Consider the following 21,044-nt stretch of genomic DNA (forward strand, 5'->3'; position numbering starts at 1 on the left):
TCTATGCAAAAGACCTTGAATCTCCCACACATACTCCTTCCTCCGCATAGAAAATGTTATGCACAATGACCCCATTACTCACTATGCAAAGGACCCCATCCCTCCCGCACATACTATGTACTATGCACAAGCAAACATAATAATATTAGTTCAACATTTATTCATCCCTACTCCCCACCTTGAGACCTATGCAAACAACCTGCAACCACATGAATTCTCGCATCATTGAACAAAGCATTAACATAATAGTTCCCTGCAACCACATCAACAACTAAATTCGCACAACCACCCTCGTACAACTATTTCCATACTTGGAAAAAAAGCATTCCTAAATAATAATTTAAAAATACAAAGCCTTCTGCATATTCGTTACACAGTGAAAAAGAGCCTAGTTCTCCCACAGATACTCTTTCACACAATGAAACCGTACCAATTATCGCATCATTCATCAGTATCACAACACTCACTATGCAAAGAACCTTAGCTCTCTCGAACATAATAATATTAATTCGAAATTTTTTCAACACCCTTAGACAGTTCATCCTAATCCAGGTGGACATTGGTGGCCACCCACCTATTCCACTTGGACCCCCACCACTGTTTCTTTCAATTTTTTAGTTTCCTTAATTGTAGCATAGTTTACTATTTTTGGCAGTTTTTCGGGTCCTGAACATCCGGGGCCGTTTTGAGGCCCTAAACGATGATTTTTTGGAAAACAAACAAATGTGAGGTGTCTTCTCATGTTTGTAGCCAAAATTTGTAGTCCTTAGATAGATCTTTCTAACGAGGTATTGTGCACATCAACAGAGATCGTATGTCAAATTTACGACCCCAGGAAGTTGATGTACCAATTTACCCAAATAGAGCCCATAGTTTGGTGCTTCATCTCCTAGGTTTAGGTTTTTGGATTAGAGATTTCCATTGTTTCTCAATAATAAATAGGCCTTCAAGCCTCATTGTAAAACAGTTCAGAGTCATGTAGCTGCCACATCTCTTCTCAGAGATAAGCTACCATTGCCGATTTAGTTTATTTCCATTATGTCTGTAAGCATATTTCAGTTCTTTGAGATTAATGAAATGAAGTATTATTTATGTTGCATCTCTATATTTGTGGTTATATATGAATTTTTTTGCATTCCTATCTAAGTTTGGGTTGGTGGTATCAGAGTGGTCTGCTCTTTCTCTCCTTTTCTTTGCATGTCCCCAACGAGGTTGAGGTATAAGGAGTTAGGGATCAAACTGGTTCAACCTTTCAAGACCAGCCTCACAAACCTCAACGATCTCCCATGGTAGAAGAAAAGAAAGACGAGGGAGCAAGAGATCTTTTTGAAATATTGTTCGAAGAAGCCCTCGAGTGACAAAGGAACACGATGATGGATAACTTTCCCCATATCCTTCGACGGCTACCCACAGGTGAGACATCTTCTTCTGGCAACCACTATAGGAGCTCCATTCCCTTTATGGTACAAGTTAGCTTTGACATCCCCATATTTGATGGTCATATAGATGCAGATGTTATAGATAAATGGTTAAATATTCTAGAAGGATATTTCTTGGTTCATGACTTTTCCAACCGGGAAAAGACTACTTTTTCACTTTTCAAATCCGCCCCCCACATCAAGGATTGGTGGGAAACCTACTGCAAGAAGAGGGATGAGAGTGAAACCTCATTATTCTCAGTCATGCCCACTTGGAATTCTTTCCAAGACACCATCAAAGAGTAGTATTACCCTGTCGGGAGCTATGAAGATAAATACATAAAGTGGACCACGTTGCAGCAGGAAAGGGACCAAGATGTGCCAGAGTTCATAAATATTTTTCATACCCATCGCACGAAGTTGGGTATCAAGGATTCTAATCAGAAATTGTTGCTCAAGTTCTACAGTTGTCTACACAAGTATGTCCATGACGAGATGGAATTCCTGTAAATATCCCCACTCGCAGCTACCTATCGATACATTGTCAAGATCAAGAATAAATTTAAACAGAAGAAACGAGAATTTCGATCTGTGAATCTGAAGCAAGGGAAAGGCGCCCCCAAGCCACAGAACAAAGGACAAAGCCAAGGTGAGGTGACAGGACAACTCGTCGAAGCCATAAGCAAAGAACAACACCACGAAGACAAAGAAGGACATGGGGAAATGGTGTGAGTTCCATAAGAGCCCCACTCACAACACAAGTGAGTGTCGGGCCAAGTAGTCACTCGTGGCTGATCTGAAGGCTTCCGAATCAGATGCATGTTCCAACTTTGAGTCAAAACTTGACAAGAGGAATGACAAAGGGAACTGAATTATTGACGTGGAGCCCAGTGCCACCGTTGCCACCACCAATATCTAGAACAATGAGCTCGAATATCCCGAGGAGGGGGAGCGTCTCTTCCACTCCCAGATGTGGGTGAAGGGTTCTCCTTTACAGTTCATTGTCGACAGCGGGAGCAGCTGGGCCTACTGACCATAGCACACCCACATCCATACACCATCGGGTGGCTTCATCGAGGGCGAGATCTCTGTGTTAGCTAGTTGTTGCCTTCCCCACAGGTGATGTTGCTTCTCTTGAAGTTTGTGATGTATTATTACAACAACCATACTTATGGAAGTGACATGTTGTGTATGAATTTAGGCCCCACATTGTTATTATTACTTTGGGAAATACGTTGTACATGATACCAGAGGTAGCATCACCTACCACCATTTCTTTGATCACTGCGAAGCAATGTAGTAAGATCATTTCCAAAACTGGGAAATTTGTTTTCCTTATGATTCACCCTCAGGAAAAGAAAAATATTATGGCCACGACCTCCAAACAGGGCTCCTCTGCACGACAACAACAGATGGACAAGGGCGTTGAGGAGTACAGGGACATCTTCACTTCACCCACAGGGGCACTTCTACACTATTAGATCAAGCAATCCATTGATCTGACTCTAGGTGCGTCGTTGCCAAATGGACCAAACTATCGATGCTCTGTTCTAGAGAATGATGAAATCAAGAGGCAAATTCATGAGTTATTGCAAAAAGGGCACATCAGGCCAAGTTCATCACCCTGTGGTAACCCGATCGTGTTGGTACAGAAGAAGGATGGGACTTGGAGACTCTATATTGACTATCGAGCACTAAACAAGATCATTGTCTAAAATAGGTATCAAATCCCAAGGATTTACGACCTTCTAGACCAACTCAAGGGGGCCAAATATTTCAACAACATTAACTTGAAGTCCAGGTATCACCATGTAGATTTTTGGAAGACTACCTTCAAATCCAAGGAGGGCCTTTTCGAATGGTTGTTCATGCCTGTCGAGTTGAAGAATGCCCCCGCAACCTTCATGAGGTTGATGGACGACATCTTTCGACCCTTCACCAACTCATTCGTGGTGGTGTATTTGGATGACATCCTGATCTTCAGCCAAAGTTGGGAAGAGAACCTTTATTATATTCGACAAGTCCTCCAAACTTTGTGACAACACAAGTTGTGTGCCAATTTGGATAAATTCACTTTTGGTATGACCCAGGTTCAATATTTGGGGTACATCATTGATAAGCGGGGTGTGCATATGGACCCATCCAAGATATAAGTCATTCGGGATTGGTCATCCCCAACCACTCTAGCGTAGCTCCACAACTTTTTGGGTCTTTCCAATTTATACCGCAGGTTCGTGTTGGGGTTCATTAAGGTATTTTTGAGGTCTAAAATGGGCATCATAAGGAAATTATAAAATAATAATGGAAATAATAAAATAATATTAGATTACATCCTCAAATTTTAGAGGGAAAAAAGAAAAACTATTTTTTCAACTTATCTCACTATGGTTTAACTCAAATTTCAAGCGGAGACACTCGTTGGATGGAAAAAATGATTCCTCATCCAAGGAGTACCTGTGTTTCATACTTTCTATGGACCCTACTACACAAATTTAAATGAGAAATACATGAAAAACATTACTACAATCGCGTTTTTTCATGTATTTCTTATTTTTTGTGTAGCAGGGTTCATCAAAAGTATGCAACATGGGTTTTCCTTAGATGAGGAATTAATTTTTTCATCCAATGAGTAATCCCGCTCAAACTTTGAGTGAAACCTTAGGGAGATAAGTTAAAAATACGAGTTGAAAAAGTAGTTTTATTATTTTATTATTTTTTAATATTTTTACTTTTTTACTCCAAAAATGTGAATCATCCCCCATGGTTGACATCATCATCTTGAATCCTATTGGTTCTTATAAAGTTTATTTTGGTTGTACATTTTTCTTAGGAGGCCTGACGCAGGGTTACCCTTGCTTTACCCACAATATGCATATGTCTATGCATATAGCTGTTTGTCCCAAGAATTTTAACTCTCTAAGGAGTCAAATCTTCAACCATCAATGGTTTAGGCCCCTTTATCTAACTGTCCGAAATGATTTATAGACTAACAAAGTCTAACCTTTAATCCATCCTTTCATTACTATCAGAACTTTAAAACTCCTCATAACCTTCATTAAGGTTAATATCGAGACTCATTCACCCTTCTAAACCTTCATTAACTTTATGCCCGCATGTATAATTCTCCCCACTCTTTAACATTGGTTATATATGACTTAAACCACCAACCCTTCATATCGCTTTAATTCTATTATAATTCTTTTATAATAGAAATCACATAACCCATGTGTAACATACCTTTTCCACTTATTCCTTAGCCTTTGCACAGTTCTTGAGATGTCCCTTTATCGCTATCGCTAATCGCTCCTCCGCGGGGTTTCATTAACACATTCTCTGTCACATCCGATATGCGATAACGCAATATCGGATTCCAATATTATATAACTATGCTTATAACCTTCTCGGGTCCGCTCCCTTCATCGCTTCATCGCTTCTATTGAAAGCATTAACTACGCTTTTGTAATAAAAACCCGAACAACAACCCTTTATCAAAATACATAGGAATACGTGGAAACCCGACCGAAAGCCAAGGCCGGATCTCAAATAGATTCCACCCGCATCTATAACTCCTTCGGGTCTGCCCTTTATCACAATCGCTTATCGCTTATCGGCTCATCTCCTCATCGCTATCACCGATGCCCGATACCTCCGATCAACACTTCATCGACGATCGGTGTATCGACCCATCGCAACATCGCATTTCTATTGTCCGTTGTCGCTTGCCCTTGCAATCTCTAATTTGCGATTAGATCACGACCATTGATCTGGTTTTGATCCAACGATCAATCTCCTTTCTTGATCCAAAAGTCACCTAATGATCTTCCACTGTAGATCTACACTTAGCGGATCCGATGGCTGACAGCAAATTCGGGTGAGACACAAGCACGGAGGATAACTGCCCGATAAAGCAGTTTCCTCTCTCCTCCCAAGTGCTACGTGTCAAATGGTGTATGGAATCGGAGCCAATGGGGAAATTACCACTTACGACCTTTCTTCCGCCCGATATCCACTTGTGGTTTTATAAATCCGCCTTTCTTCAATGTTCTTTTGGGGTTTTGGGTTTTCTTCAAAGGTTTCTCATCCTCGCTATTCCGTTGTGCACTCCTCCTGGCTTAACTCTGTGAGTTCTTCACTCACGAACGATTCAACCATTACTTTGGTTCTGCAATCGTTCAACACCCATTAAGATCCTTTGTCTCTTCTCCTCCTCTATGTATTCGCCTCGACTCTGCCTGCACACATATTTATACTGAATTCCAATTCAGTCATCACTCATCATTCAACACTTGAAATACACATTCGAACTCATAATTGAGTTGTTTGTATTAATAACCAAATATTTACATAAAATAATCTCTTTGGCTTGATCTTCAATGTCAGTGGCCTCTGTTTCACACTCTGCCTGTAGGCTTACAATCAAACCTATCACACCTATCTATCTAGCTTCTAACTTTCTAACCCTCTGTCTTTGCCTTTTAGGCTTACATTTATACAAAGGGATTCTAAAACCAATTCTGGTTTAGATCCATAAATTCCTTAACAAAATTCCTAAATCTCTTCCTCATTCCTAAAACTCCTCTCTAATCCATAAATTCATGAACTGACTCCTAATCTAAGTTTTACAATCAATTCTCAATCCCTCAATCTCTCAACTATCCTAATTCTCTCATGTTCTCCTACATTCGAGAACATTTACAAATATGCCTCACAATATTCAATTAATTCCCTATTCTAGCTTCTCTCATTAAAATCACTCAAAACATTAATAATTACATTTAATTCACTCTTAGGAAACCAACTTCCTTGAAAACACATGACCCCCTATGTCTACTAAAATACAATGATTTTCCTTGAGCTGAATGCTCCTGCATCAGACTCCCAAAGTAGAAAATTTTCATGATCTCCTGATCATGTGTCTTCATATGTTGATATAAAACCTCCAGGGTCCCAAACTTTAGTTTGTAGCTGTCCAAACGCTTTGCACCTTTGCTGCTGCATGTCTGTTGTCTTTTGCTTTATCTTCCTCTCCTTGTCAACCAGGTTCAAGTTCTGATTGATCATCCTTCCTGCTGCTATCATTTTCCTCCATATGGACTGCTTCATCATTAACTGCCACATTTCTTCAATTTCTGTCTCCAGCACATCCTTGGACTGGTCCATATTCTGCCATTCACTGTTATTTCTTTCTCTCTGCTTCAGGTTGTTGTTGTTGTCCACTAACTCTTCAAACTGTTGTTCTTCTCCTTGGAGTTGTCGAATGCTATCACTTACTCTTACTTGTTCTTCACTTATTCTGATTGCCTCCCTTTCATCCTTACCCTCTGTCAAGATTATCTCTGTCTGCACTGAATCCTGACTTTCCAGCATTCTCTCCAGCAATTGAACATCTCTGTTCCATGGATTAAATTCTTCCATAGAATCTTCTTCTTCCATTTTTGTTTGGTTGTCCATCTGTGCCAAATTTCCTCTAGCACCTACAACTAAACCTACACTCATAAAACACTTGTTAAAATAAAAATCATAAGGCCTCAGTGCCTCCTCTTCCTTTGGCAACACATCAATATGTTGCTCTGTTTTTTTCTCCTCTTCTATCAGCACATCAGTATGCTGATTCAACCTCTTTAAAGAATTCTCCAAATAATTCTCTAAAGTATTTCCAAGACTATCAGTTAGTCTTTCCTCCACACCATCTGCTTCAATGATGTCTTTTTGCTCTTGTCCACTGAAATGAACTTCTTCCTCTGCAATCACACTGTCATACTCTGAATTTCCCAGCAAATACTCCAGCAATTCAAGTTCTCTGTGACACTTCATAAGTACTTCATCATTACTTATGATTCCTGCATTTATACACAAATTATCAATCTAAAATTTACAAGGTTCAACAGTCCCAACTGTTGCTTTACATATCAGTTCTTCAGACTGAATTTCATCTCCTTCTTTCACAAGAAATTGTTCCTGTGTTGTCACAGTTTCAAATATCAATGCATTATTAAGTTCTTTCTACTGCAATAAATCACTTCTTCTCTCATTTAAGAGATATTCTCCATCCTCCTTTACTTCAGAGTTTTTATCTTCTGAAAGATATTCTCCCATACTTTTGATAGCTTCAAAAGATTTCTCATCCTCTACAAAACCTGTAATCACATCAAAGTTATTAGATTCAACAATACAAGGTTTTACATTTTCCTTCTAGTCTGCATTTGTCCAATAGTTCAGAAAGTCATCAATAATTCCTTCCTCTTCACCCAAAACTTCACCCTATTCTGGTTCACAAATGGACATTTCCATTTCCAATTCAGCTTCTCTGAGTTCTTCAGATCTCAATTGAACACCTAGTACCTGTTCAAGCTTCATCAGCTCTTCTGCTAATTGCATATTCACCTGTTGACTTCTCTTCTTTTGTAGCCTTCTCTGTAATTTATGCCACCTCACTGGCTTTTTCCTCAAGACCCAACCTTGTCTCTAGTTTTCCTCAAGTATCATCATCAATACATTGAGTTGTTCTTTCATCTCTGCAATCTCTTTGTCAATTTCCTCTTGACTCATCCTCTTGCCATTTGCCTTGGCATCCTCTTTCTTCATCTTTCTTCTATTGTGGTCTTCCTTAGAACCTCTGTTATGACTATCAGTAGCCATCTTCTTCTCTATCTTCGTGAGCTCCTTACTCACTTACTATGAGTTGCATTAAAGCCTCTACATCAACAAGTCTTCCCTGCTGCCACTTACCTCACCAAGCTTTCCTCTGTACTTGGTCTTTTGGCAAGCACTTGTTTCTCTGTCTCTGGAACCTCCTTTGAGCACTCTTCTCTGTTCCTTTAGGCTTCAACTCATCTGCATATTCTCAAGAACGAAACTGTCCTCTTGTATTTCAATCACCATGAAATACTTGGTTCTAACCACTTTTTCTTTCACTTAGAAAGTCTTACCAGTTTCCTTCATTACCTTGGCAATTCTACCCACATCCTTTGTGGAATTACCTTTGTGAGCTACAACAATACCTCTGCAGTAACAAGTCTCCTCCTTGTTACATATGCTTCACTAAGCTTCTCTCCTCTTAGCTCAGTCTTTTAGCAATTCTTTGGCTCTTTCCTTTGGAACCAATTGAACACTCCTTGCTCTAGGCTTGTTGCAATCTTCTCACCTCCTTATGTTGTCACCTGTGTGTCAATATAAAAAACCACAACTCTCCAGTATTCAAATCAAATTAAACAAAACATGTCATCTCACCTTCAAGATCTCTGCATGATCTTGTTCTACCATTTCCTGTACTTTGAATGGATTGTCCTTTGTCTTTTGCATCTGCAAGTTCTGCTCCACATCATCTCTGTGTGCCTACTATTTGTCAGATTAAAATCTGATCTCCCTTGCCTGCATACACATCTTAAAACACAACTCTGTTCTAAGTCCTTTTCTACAGAATTCCCTTATTCTGTTCTGCTATCAATTGTTCCAATAACAATTATGCTCTGATACCAAATGACACAGGGTTACCCCTGCTTTACCCACAATATGCATATGTCTATGCATATAGCTGTTTGTCCCAGGAATTTTAACTCTCTAAGGAGTCAAATCTTCAACCATCAATGGTTTAGGCCCCTTATCTAACTGTCCGAAATAATTTATAGACTAACAAAGTCTAACCTTTAATCCATCCTTTCATTACTATCGAAACTTTAAAACTCCTCATAACCTTCATTAAGGTTAATATCAGGACTCATTCACCCTTCTAAACCTTCATTAACTTTATGCCCGCATGTATAATTCTCCCCACTCTTTAACATTGGTTATATATGACTTAAACCACCAACCCTTCATATCACTTTAATTCTATTATAATTCTTTTATAATAGAAATCACATAACCCATGTGTAACATACCTTTTCCGCTTATTCCTTAGCCTTTGCATAGTTCTCGAGATGTCCCTTTATCGCTATCGCTAATCGCTCCTCCGTGAGGTTTCGTTAACACATTCTCTGTCGCATCCGATATGCGATAACGCAATATCGGATTCCAATATTATATAACTGTGCTTATAACCTTCTCGGGTCTACTCCCTTCATCACTTCATCGCTTCTATCGAAAGCGTTAACTATGCTTTTGTAATAAAAACCCAAACAACAACCCTTTATCACAATACACAGGAATACGTGGAAACCCAACCAAAAGCCAAGGCCGGATCTCAAATAGATTCCACCCGCATCTATAACTCCTTCGGGTCCGCCCTTTATCGCAATCGCTTATCACTTATCGTCTCATCTCCTCATCGCTATCGCTGATGCCCGATACCTCCGATCAGCGCTTCATCGGCGATCGGCGTATCGGCCCATCGCAACATCGCATTTCTATTGTCTGTTGTCGCTTGCCCTTGCGATCTCCGATTTGCGATTAGATCACGACCGTTGATCTGGTTCCAATCCAACAGTCAATCTCCTTTCCTGATCCAAAAGTCGCCCAATGATCTTCCACCGTAGATCTGCACTTAGCGGATCCGATGGCTGACAGCAAATTCGGGTGAGACACAAGCACGGAGGATAACCGCCCGATAAAGCGGTTTCCTCTCTCCTCCCGAGTGCTACATGTCAAATGGTGTATGGAATCGGAGCCAATGGGGAAATTACCACTTATGGCCTTTCTTCCGCCCGATATCCACTTGTGGTTTTATAAATCCGCCTTTCTTCAATGTTTTTTTGGGGTTTTGGGTTTTCTTCAAAGGTTTCTCATCCTCGCTATTCCGCTGTGCACTCCTCCTGGCTTAACTCTGTGAGTTCTTCACTCACGAACGATTCAACCATTACTTTCATTCTGCAATATTCAACGCCCATTAAGATCCCATGTTTCTTCTCCTCCTCTGTGTATTCAACTCGAATCTGCTTGCACACATATTTATACTTAAATCCAATTCAGTCATCACTCATCATTCAACACTCGAAATACACATTCGAACTCAGAATTGAGTTGTTTGTATTAATAACCAAATATTTACATAAAAGACTCTCTTTGGCCTGATCTTCAATGTCAATGGCCTCTGTTGCACACTCTGTCGTAGGCTTACAATCAAACCTGTCACACCTATCTATCTAGATTTTAACCTTCTAACCCTCTGTCTTTGCCTTTTAGGCTTACATTTATACAAAGGGATTCTAAAACCAATTCTAGTTTAGATCCATAAATTCCTTAAAAAAATTCCTAAATCTCTTCCTCGTTCCTAAAACTCCTCTCTAATCCATAGATTCATGAGCTGACTCCTAATCCGAGTTTTACAATCAATTCTGAATCTCTCAATCTCTCAACTATCCTAATTCTCTCAATTTCTCCTACATTCAAGAACATTTACAAATATGCCTCACAATATTCAATTAATTCCCTATTCTAGCTTCTCTCATTAAAATCACTCAAAACATTAATAATTACATTCAATTCACTCTTAGGAAACCAACTTCCTTGAAAACACATGACCCCCTATGTCTACTAAAATACAATGATTTTCCTTGAGCTGAATGCTCCTACATCAGGGCCCATTTTAGACCTCAAAAGTCTCATAATGCTCTCATATCACTTGGCCTTTGAGTTAAATCACGAAGGGCAGAGCGAAAGAAAAATTCTTTTAGTTTGAATCCCAACAGAATGCATTTTATAAGTTGAAGCATCGCCTCTTCTCTGCACTAGTGCTCACATTACTATACCTGCAACAACCATTTGAGATTGAGACAGATGCCTCTGACTATGCGATTGGTGCAATTCTTACTCAGCAGGGGAATCTAGTCGCATATCATGGTGAGACACTTTCAAACATAGTGTGAAAGTATCCCACCTATGACAAAGATATGTATTCCATGGTGCAGGCCTGCTAAAAATGGAAGCATTACATTATGGGGAAGGAAACAGTCATCCACACAGACCACCAACCCCTGCAGTTCATACAGACACAAGGGAAGTTGCAGAATGATTGCCATCATAAACGATCCACATACCTGCAATAGTTCCATTTGAACATTAAATACAAGAAGGGCAACACCAATAATGGTGCACACTGCCTCAACCACCCGCTAGTCATGGCCCTAATGATTAGGTGCTCAGAATTATGCTCAAAAATCAAAGTGTCAAAATCTTATCAAAGTCAGCTTCATTTTTATTGAAGAGCTCGTCATTCTGAATCCAACGGTGCAAATGACACTCAAAACCAAGTTTGTATGTAGAGGTTAGAGCAAGTCAAAGTTCAGGTTTGACTTGCCTACATGGTAGGATTAGGATGATGTGGCAAGTCTTCAGCAAATAAGGAGGCACCAAGTGGCAACCAACCATTGGCCCTCACAAATCGCATATCACAGTGGTAGGTGGAAAAGGTGTTTCAATCGGCCCCCAGCAGGTACAAGGTTGCAATACGATGAGGCAATTGCAAATCACAATCACAATCGGTGAAGGGGAGAACAGGTATCGGCACCAGCACTAGCGTAGTTTGAGTTCCGGATGTGATATGTCATTATGTTGTAGTTTTATGTTCCGGTGGGTTTGTGATATCACATCGCAAATGTTTCACTGTGTTAAAGAGCCCATAGCCAATTACCGAATGCAACGAGCGATAAGACCCCAGACGCGATGGTTCTTTATGCCACAGTTTAATATTCCATCGAGTCTACCTATATCACATCGCAGTGTTCCGCCGCTAAAACAAGACCTTCCACACGCCTAAACTCATCGATTGTGATTTTTGATACGACCAACATGATATGGCCCGCAGTGCAAAGAAACTCTTGCCCAGTTAACAGATTTTGAGGCTAAATTGTAGTTTTCTGCCAGTTTTAGAGCATTTTGTGGAATAATTAGTGGAGAAACTGGGAGAAGTCATAAATTCTTCATTTCTTATCCAAATGGGATACAAAAAGAAGCTAAATGGCCATTTTTTAGTATTCGGAACTCATTGAGACAAGTTTTAGAGGCGTTTGAGCATTGTAAACACACTTTTGATGTAATTTGAGCATAATAGAGAGGCCCAAGCCATTAGAAGCTGGACTAAGGAGACGTAGCCTAGGAGGGGTGAACTCTTTTATCATGTTCTTATTGTGTGTTGTATATTGATTTTCATTGTTGTTATACTGTTGTTGTTCATCATATGTTTTTATGTTAAATTGTTTATAACATTTACATAAGAAACTCTCATGGGAATCTGTTGATTGCAAAAGTTTTTTTAATCTTTAAGCACTTGAAAAGCAAATGATAAGCATGTTGGGTTTATTTCTGAATGGGGAATTAGCACAGCATTACTAATTTGCTCCAATTCAGATCAAGTTTGGTATTAGAGCCCTGGTTTTTCTTACTAGATTTGCTTTGTAAAAGAAGGATTTAATTGTTTGCAAGTTTATGTCATGCTCACAAGGTTAAAGCTCAAAAGAGATGAAGAAAATCTGGTTTAAAGCCCTGAAATTGGGTGAAAGGGAAGAAGAGAAAGGTTACCAAAGTCTTCTAGACCAGTTCAGCCTCAAGTTGCAGAAGTTGCAATTGAGATTCCAACACCAATACAACCTCATGACAGAAGATAAGAAGACCTTCAAAAAGGAATTCTTTGATATGACAGAGATGGTTAAGGTCCTCTATGAAGAGAGGAACAACAGAATACAAGGAGAAATTTCCAAGCTTCGTAATGGAGAAGGATCATTAGGAGGAGGTAATGGAAAATAAGATAAAGGAAAAGGAAATAATGGGAATGGAGATAAGCGTCCACTGTTGGATTGTGTTATATTCTTTCCATGACTAGGCCCCTTAGTTAACCGGGGGGTTAGAGGGGGAGCGGAGCCCCCCGTTCGTTGCGCCGATTGCTCCGCGAGGGGGTCACAGGGAGTTTGAGGGGGGCAGTTAGCTCCCCTCTACGGGGTCCAGGGTAGCACAGTGGGGACAATTTTTTGGGACCCTATATTAGGTGGGCAGACCTACCTATGGTTTTGTGCATGGTTTTCACACATGGTTTTTGGGCGTGATGGTTTTCGGTCCATGGTATTGGTGCTTCAACATGTATATATATGTATTGTAACATTGAAAGGAACATAATGAAAAATCAAGCTGGTAGTCCCGATTTTGGGATCCAGGGGAAAATCTCTGTGTATATGTGTTTTACGTGCTATGATCTCGCATTTTTTATTTTCTGTGTTTTAAAATTCATATGCAGGTAATTTGTGTACGGGGTTAAAACCTACATCCACCATCTCCACCATCTTCTTCATCTTCTTCTTCAAAATCATCTTCAAACTCTTTCACAAACACCACCATTACTCATACTCATCATCATTCTTCAAAAGGGGTTGGTAAATCACCTTTTCTGAAGCTTGATGTTAAATTCGAGTTCCTATGTACAATGGAGAAGTTAATGCAGAGAAGTTGGATAACTGGATTCATCAGTTGGAGGTGTATTGTAGAATTCATAACCTTCAAGAGGATGATATCAAGATTCAGTTGGCTTCAGTGAGAATGGAGGGTGCAGCACTTGTATGGTGGGAATCATGGACTCAAGACAAGATCAAGAAACATGGTAAGATCTCTATTACTTGGTCTGATTTCATTGCTGCTATAAAAAGACAGTTCTACCCTTTAGCTCATATGCAAAAATCAATTATGAATTAGCAAAATTTCAGATAGTTGAAAGGTCAAAATGTGCAAGAGTATACTCAAGAGTTTAGGAAAAGAGCTCTTATACTAGGAGTAGACTTACAGTGACAAGATACCTTGCTGAAATACATAGGAGGGTTGCATAGCTATCTTCAACATACCATTCTTATGTTCAGTCCCACAAATCTTGATGAGGTCTGTGTTCAAGCTACACACCTCAAGGCAAGAGGGAAAAATATACAAGAAGAAGGTACGAAGAAGTTGTTTCAGAGTGTTGAAAAAGGGAAGAAGTTAAAAGGAAAGAAGAAGAAAAATGCTTCTGTTAAGAAAGAAGGGGAGAGACCCGTGTGCAAGAATTGTTCCAAGGAAGGACATGATGAAGACATTGCTGGAATCTTAATCCAGAATTACGACCGAAGAAATTCAACAATAAAGGGAAAAAAAAGACCAATGCTGCTGCACAACAAGACTTGGGTTTAGACTCAGGGGATGAAACAAAAATTGTAGCCATAGTCACCAAAGGAAAAGTAGTGGCAAAAGAAAGCAAAGAGGTCAACAAAGAGGCAGTTGTACCAATTACCAGCGCAGTAAATAACTCTCACAGAGTTTCAAGTGAAGAAAACCGAATTGAGTTATTCCATATCTAATTTATTTCCAAGCATACAAAAATCAATACGTTGTGTGACAGTGGATCTTAGACCAACTTAATTACTGCGAATTTAGTCAAGAAATTGAATCTGGAAACTGTGCCTCATCATAAACTATATCCGTTGGGTTGGATAACCAAGGATGCCAATTTGCAGGTCATACGGAAATGCGTTTTTAGATTTGCAATCACCGCCAATGTCATTGATGAAGTTGAATTAGACGTTGTGCCATTGGATATCTGAGGAATTGTGTTGGGAAGTTCGTATTTGTATGAGAGGAAGGTTGTTTTCCATAGATTTGAGAACAAATATCATTTGTTCAAAGATGAAGTGGAGCACATTGTAAGAGCCCATCGTAGGAAACTTAATATGTCTTTTGCAAGCACAAGTGAAATGAAACAACTGGTTAATTCCAGCAAGAGTTTTGTGCTCCTCATGATTAAGCAGAAGAATGACATGGAGTAGGAATCCTTTGTAGGCTATGATGTGAAGCTGAAAGCTGGATTGGTTGATGTGGCCAATCAATATGGGGAAATGTTTCAAGAACCAAAGGGGCTACCACCAAAAAGAGAAAGTTAGCATGAAATTCAGCTACATCTGGACTGTCTACTCCCAAACATTGGTATGTATCGAATGTCAATTATGGAAAGTTTAGAAATTAAAAAACAAGTCCAGGAATTGTTAGATAAAGGATTAATTTGTCCTTCTACTTCGCCATGTGATTCACCAATTGTATTGGTACCTAAGAAATATTGAACCTGGCACATGTGTGTAGATTATTGAGCTTTAAATAATATTACAATAAAGCATCGATGTCCACTACCAAGACTAGATGATTTTCTAGATTAGTGGAAAAATACAAAGTATTTTACTAAATTAGACTTGAGAAGTGGATATCATCAAGTTAGAATAGTTGAGGAGGACATATGGAAGACTGCTTTTAAAACCAAACAGGGATTGTTTGAGTGGTTGGTTATGCCTTTCGGTCTTTGTAATGCTCCAGCTACATTCATGAGAGTTATGAATGATGTTTTAAGATCATTTCTTGATGAGTTTGTAATTGTCTATTTAGATGATATTTTGATATTCAGAAAATCACGAGAAGAGCATGTCAAGCATGTTAGGAAAGTTTTGGATATCATGAGAAAATAACAGTTATTTCTAAAGATGTCTAAATGTGAATTTGGGAAAACTTCCTTAGTGTATTTGGGCCACATAGTTGGAGGAGGTGAGCTGAAGATTGATCCCTCTAAAGTTTCAGTCATTGTGAATTGGCCAATACCCAAATCAATCACAAAAGTAAGGATTTTTTTAGGAGCAGCGTAGTACTGGAGGAAGTTCATTGCCAATTTCTCCTCCATAGCAACTCCACTACATGCATTGACCAACGTGAAGGTTGTCTTCCAGTGGGGAGGAAAACAACAAAAATCATTTGATGCTTTGAAACAAAAGATCATTTCAGCCCCAGTTTTGGCATTGTCAGATTTGAAATAACCCTTTGAAATACAGACAGATGCAAGTGACTACGCCATGGGTGCAATTCTTTTACAGCATGGTAAGCCCATTTCATTTCATTCTGAGATTTTTAATGGTGTTGTTATAAACTATCCTACATATGATAAAGAGCTTTACGCATTGGTACAAAGTGTGAAGAAATGGAAGCATTATTTGATGGGAAAAGAAACCATTATTCACATCGATCATCAGCCTTTGCAATATCTGCAATCTCAAACCAAATTGCAGTAGTCAAGGCACTTTCGTTGGATGGGATTTTTACAAAAATTCCACTTGGTAATCAGGTACAAGAAAGGTATATATAATAGAGTTTCTAATATGCTTTCTAGACCGATTGTAAATGTAGCCATTTTACTCAAGAATAATTATGTTTTTCATGAAAGTTATGTTGAACAATATGCACAGGATGTTGACTTTCAAGAGGTATATCTAAACTTGAGTCAAGGCCACCAAGTTGAAGAATTAGACTACCATGTACATGATAATCTATTGTATCATTTGGGAAAACTTTGTGTTCCACAGGGAGAGAGAGTAAATGTCACAAGGGAAGTGCACACTTCTCTTATTGTTGGACATTTCGGTGTAAGTAAAACAGTGGCAAATCTTCAAAGGTATTTTTATTGGCCTCATATGCTTGAAAGTGTGTCACGTTTTATAAGAGGTTGTTCATTGTGTGCAGTCAGTAAACCTAGTAACAGGAAACTAGGATTTACACACTACTTCCAATGCCTTCAAGACCATGGGAAAGTGTTTCTATGGATTTTGTAGGAGGTCTTCCTTTATCAAGGAAAGGTCATGATTATTTGTATGTAGTTATGAGCAGGTTCAGCAAGATGTGCATGTTAATGCCTTGTAAAAGGAAAATTATAGCTGAACAAACAACTCAACTTTTCTTTCAAAATGTATGGGTTCATTTTGGATTGCTTACTTTTATTGTAAGTGATCATGATTCTCGATTTGTTGGGAATTTTTGGTCAAGTTTATGGAACTTGATGGACACCAAATTGAAGAAAAGTACAACCTTTCATCCACAAACATATGGTAAAACTGAAGTGGTTAACAGGACAGTCATTCATTTTCTAAGAGGATATTGTAGCAAACATCCTAAGTTGTGGGATGAATGGTTGCATTATATTTAGCATGCTTACAACCGAGCAAAACACTCTTCCACTCTAACTTCGTCTTTTGAGGCATGTCTTGTGTATTTTCCTAAATCACCTTTGAATTTCATCTTTGAGAAAGATGTAGCTGTAGATGGACATAGTGACATATACAGGGCAAAGAAATTAATTGAGAAAATTCATTTGATTCACCAAACAGTTCAAGAACAACTAGAAAAGAGTTAAGGCAAGTATAATGCAAGGCATGATAAGCATAGTGTGGATCATTAGTTTCAAGTAGGTGATGAAGTTTGGCTATACATTAGCAAATAAAGGCTTCAAGTTGAAGGTAGAAAGTTGGAACCAATTCATTATGGTCCATTTAAAATTCTGGAAAAGATTGGTAATAATGTTTTCAGGCTTGATTTTCCTTCATATATGCAAATCTATTTCGTTATTAATTTTGAAAAATTGAGATTTTATGAACCTCCTTTGATTGAAGATCAAGGAGAGAATGTTCAAATTCCATCTATTGAATATTTTTCTCCAGAATACCTTGATATGCTTCAGCAAGACACTCTACTTGACAAAAGGACAAGGACAACTAAAAGAGGAAATATTGATTATCTTCAGGTGGGTCTCAAAGGTACACATCCATCAAAGGCCAAATGGATTGAAGTGGGGAAGGTGAGGGAACAATACCCTCATCTGTTCAATAAATGAAAGTGATCATTTTGGGGTCCAAAAGGCTTCCAGTGAGGAGTGATCAAGTGCTTAGAATTATGCTCAAAAATCAAAGTGTCAGAATCTAGTCAAACTTAGCTTCAGATTGAAGAGCTTGTTATTCTGAATCCAATGGTGTGAATGACACTCAAAACTGAGTTTTTATGCAGAAGTTAGAGCAAGTCAATGTTCAGGTTTGACTTACCTACATGGCAGGATTAGGATGATCTGGCAAGTCTTCAGTGAATAAGGAGGCGCCAAGTGGCAGCCCTCCATTGGCCATCGCAAATCGCATATCACAGTGGTAGATGGAAAACTTGTTTTAAATCATCCCCCGACAAGTTCAGGGTTGTGATGCGATGATGCAATTGCAAATCGCAATCGCAATTGCAATCGATGAAGGGGAGAATAGGTACCGGCCCTAGCAATGGCGTAGTTTGAGTTCCGAATGCGATACGTCAATAAGTTGCAGTTTTATGTTCTGGAGGGTTCATGATATCGCATCACAAATGTTTCACTGTGTTAAAGAGCCCATAACCAATTATCGAATGTGATGAGTGATAAGACCTCGGATGCGATGGTTCTTTATGCCACAGTTTAATATTTCGTCGGGTCCGCCTATATCACATGGCAGTGTTCTGCTACTAAAACAAGACCTTCCACCCGCCTGAACTCGCCGATTGCAATTTGCGATACAGACGATAGGATATGGCCCAAGGTAAGGAGAAATTCTTTCCCGTTTAGCAGATTTTAAGGCTAAAATGTAGTTTTCTACCAGTTTTAGAGCATTTTGTGGAATAATTAGTGGAGAAACTGGGAGAATTCATAACTTCTTCAGTTTTTATCCAAATGTGATACAAAAAGAGGCTAAATGGCCATTTTTGAGTATTCGAAACTCATTGAGACAGGTTTTAGAGGCATCTGAGCATTGTAAACACACTTTTGATGTAAATTGAGCATAATAGAGAGGCCTAAGCCATTGGAAGCTTGACCAAGGAGACGTAGCCCGGGAGGGGTGAACTCCTTTATCATGTTTTTGTTGTGTGTTGTATATTGATGTTCATTGTTGTTATAATGTTGTTGTTCAGCATATGTTTTTATGTTAAATTGTTTATAACATTTACATAAGAAACTCTCATGGGAATCTGTTGATTGCAAAAGTTTTTTGAATCCTTAAGCACTTGAAAAGAAATTGATAAGCATCTTGGGTTTATTTCTAAATGGGGAATTAGCATAGAATTATTAATATACTCCAATTCAGATCACCTAACCACTGTGCTCGACTCTTGTCAGCACAAGACTTTGGGGTGGTCGCATCTGTACAAGAGCGATCCATAATTCGACAACACATACCAGACACTCCTGGAAGGCAAGGACGTTCCAAATTTTCACCTCCAGGATACACTGTTATGTCACTTAGGAAACCTATGTGTTCCTTCAAGTGAGCATGCCAAGATGATTTGGGAGGAGCACTACAATCGATTGCTGGGCACTTCAGAGTAGAGAAAAGAGTGGTAGTGTTGCAAAATTATTTTTATTGGCCGAACCTTTGACATGATGTTGGGAAGTACAGCATATCCTACACTGTCTACGCCATTTTCAAACTGACCATCAAGAATCAAGGCCTATATAATCCTCTGCCTAATCCTAGTTGACCTTGGGAATCCATCTCCATGGATTACATGTCGAGCCTCCCTTCTACTAAGCATGGCAATGACTGCGTTTTCGTGGTCATCGATGGATTCTCTAAGATGGTCATTCTAGCAGCCTGCAAGAAGAGTATCACAGCAGAAGCCACTGCTAAGCTCTTCTTTGAACGAGTATGGGTAAACTTTGGGATCCCACAGTCCATTATCTCAGATCGGGACATCAGGTTCCTAAGTACATTCTAGTCAAGTATATGTTCAATGCTGGATACCAAGCTCACTAAGTCCACAACTTTACACCCCCAAACTGATGGCCAAAAAAAGTTCATCAACAGAATGATCATACACATTTTTGTGCATGTACAACTCGAAGCATCCACGCACATGGGACAAAATCCTCCCCTATTTACAACACAGCTACAACAGAGCTCTCCATAGCTCAACTAGCCACAACCCCTTTCAGGTGGGGTTGGGATTCCAGCCACTATGTCCCAATGATGTGGCCATACCATTTGCAACTACTTAGGCAGCTTCGGCCCATGTCTAGTCTGAAGTTGATAGGGCTAACAACTTCAGTGAGCGCATCCAGCACATCCACCAGCAGGTCCATGACATATTGGATAAAGCTAATGCTAAGTACAAGCAACGACATGATCAGCATCGGGTACCACACAAGTTCCTGGTGGGCGAAAAAGTTTGGCTACATTTGTAGAATGATCGCCTCGCCAGACCCCACCATAAGCTTCAACTTCTTTGATATGGGTCGTACACCATCACCAATGTTGTATGAGAAAATTTGTTCGAGCTCAGCATTCCACCGTTCCTTGGCCTGCACCCAGTGTTCAATGTGGACCACCTTTGGTCATACTTTCCACCATTACTAGACACATCTGACATTGCAAAACAACTCACAACAATAGAGTTAAACCCAGAATACATCAAACAGGCCACAGCTAATAGGATCATGGACAGAAATATCAAGAATAATTGCTAACAGAAGATCCAACTATATCGAGTTGTCAGAGTTGGCCAACTCCTTCACAAAGGCAAGTGGCTCACCAGGGACCAAGTTCAGCAAAAGTTTCCCCATCTCATGGAGGCACTCAATGCAATGGGGACCATTGCTTCCTGAGGGGGGAGATCTGATCCAGGTGGATATTGGTGGCCACCCGCCTATTCCACTTAAACCCTGATCACTCTTTCTTTCAATTTTTCAGTTTCCTTAATTGTAGCACATTTTACTATTTTTGGCAGTCTTTTGAGTCCTGAACTTCTGGAGCCGTTTTGAGGCCCTAAATGACGTTTTTTTGGAAAATGTGCAAACATGAGTCTTTAACTCATGTTTGTAGTTGAAAGTTGTAGTCCTCGAATAGATATTTCTAATGAGGTATTGTG

This window comes from Pinus tabuliformis, chromosome 3_2 (assembly GCF_031772625.1).
Source record: "Pinus tabuliformis cultivar Carrire ecotype Pingquan chromosome 3_2, CPIR1, whole genome shotgun sequence".
Taxonomy (NCBI): domain Eukaryota; kingdom Viridiplantae; phylum Streptophyta; class Pinopsida; order Pinales; family Pinaceae; genus Pinus; species Pinus tabuliformis.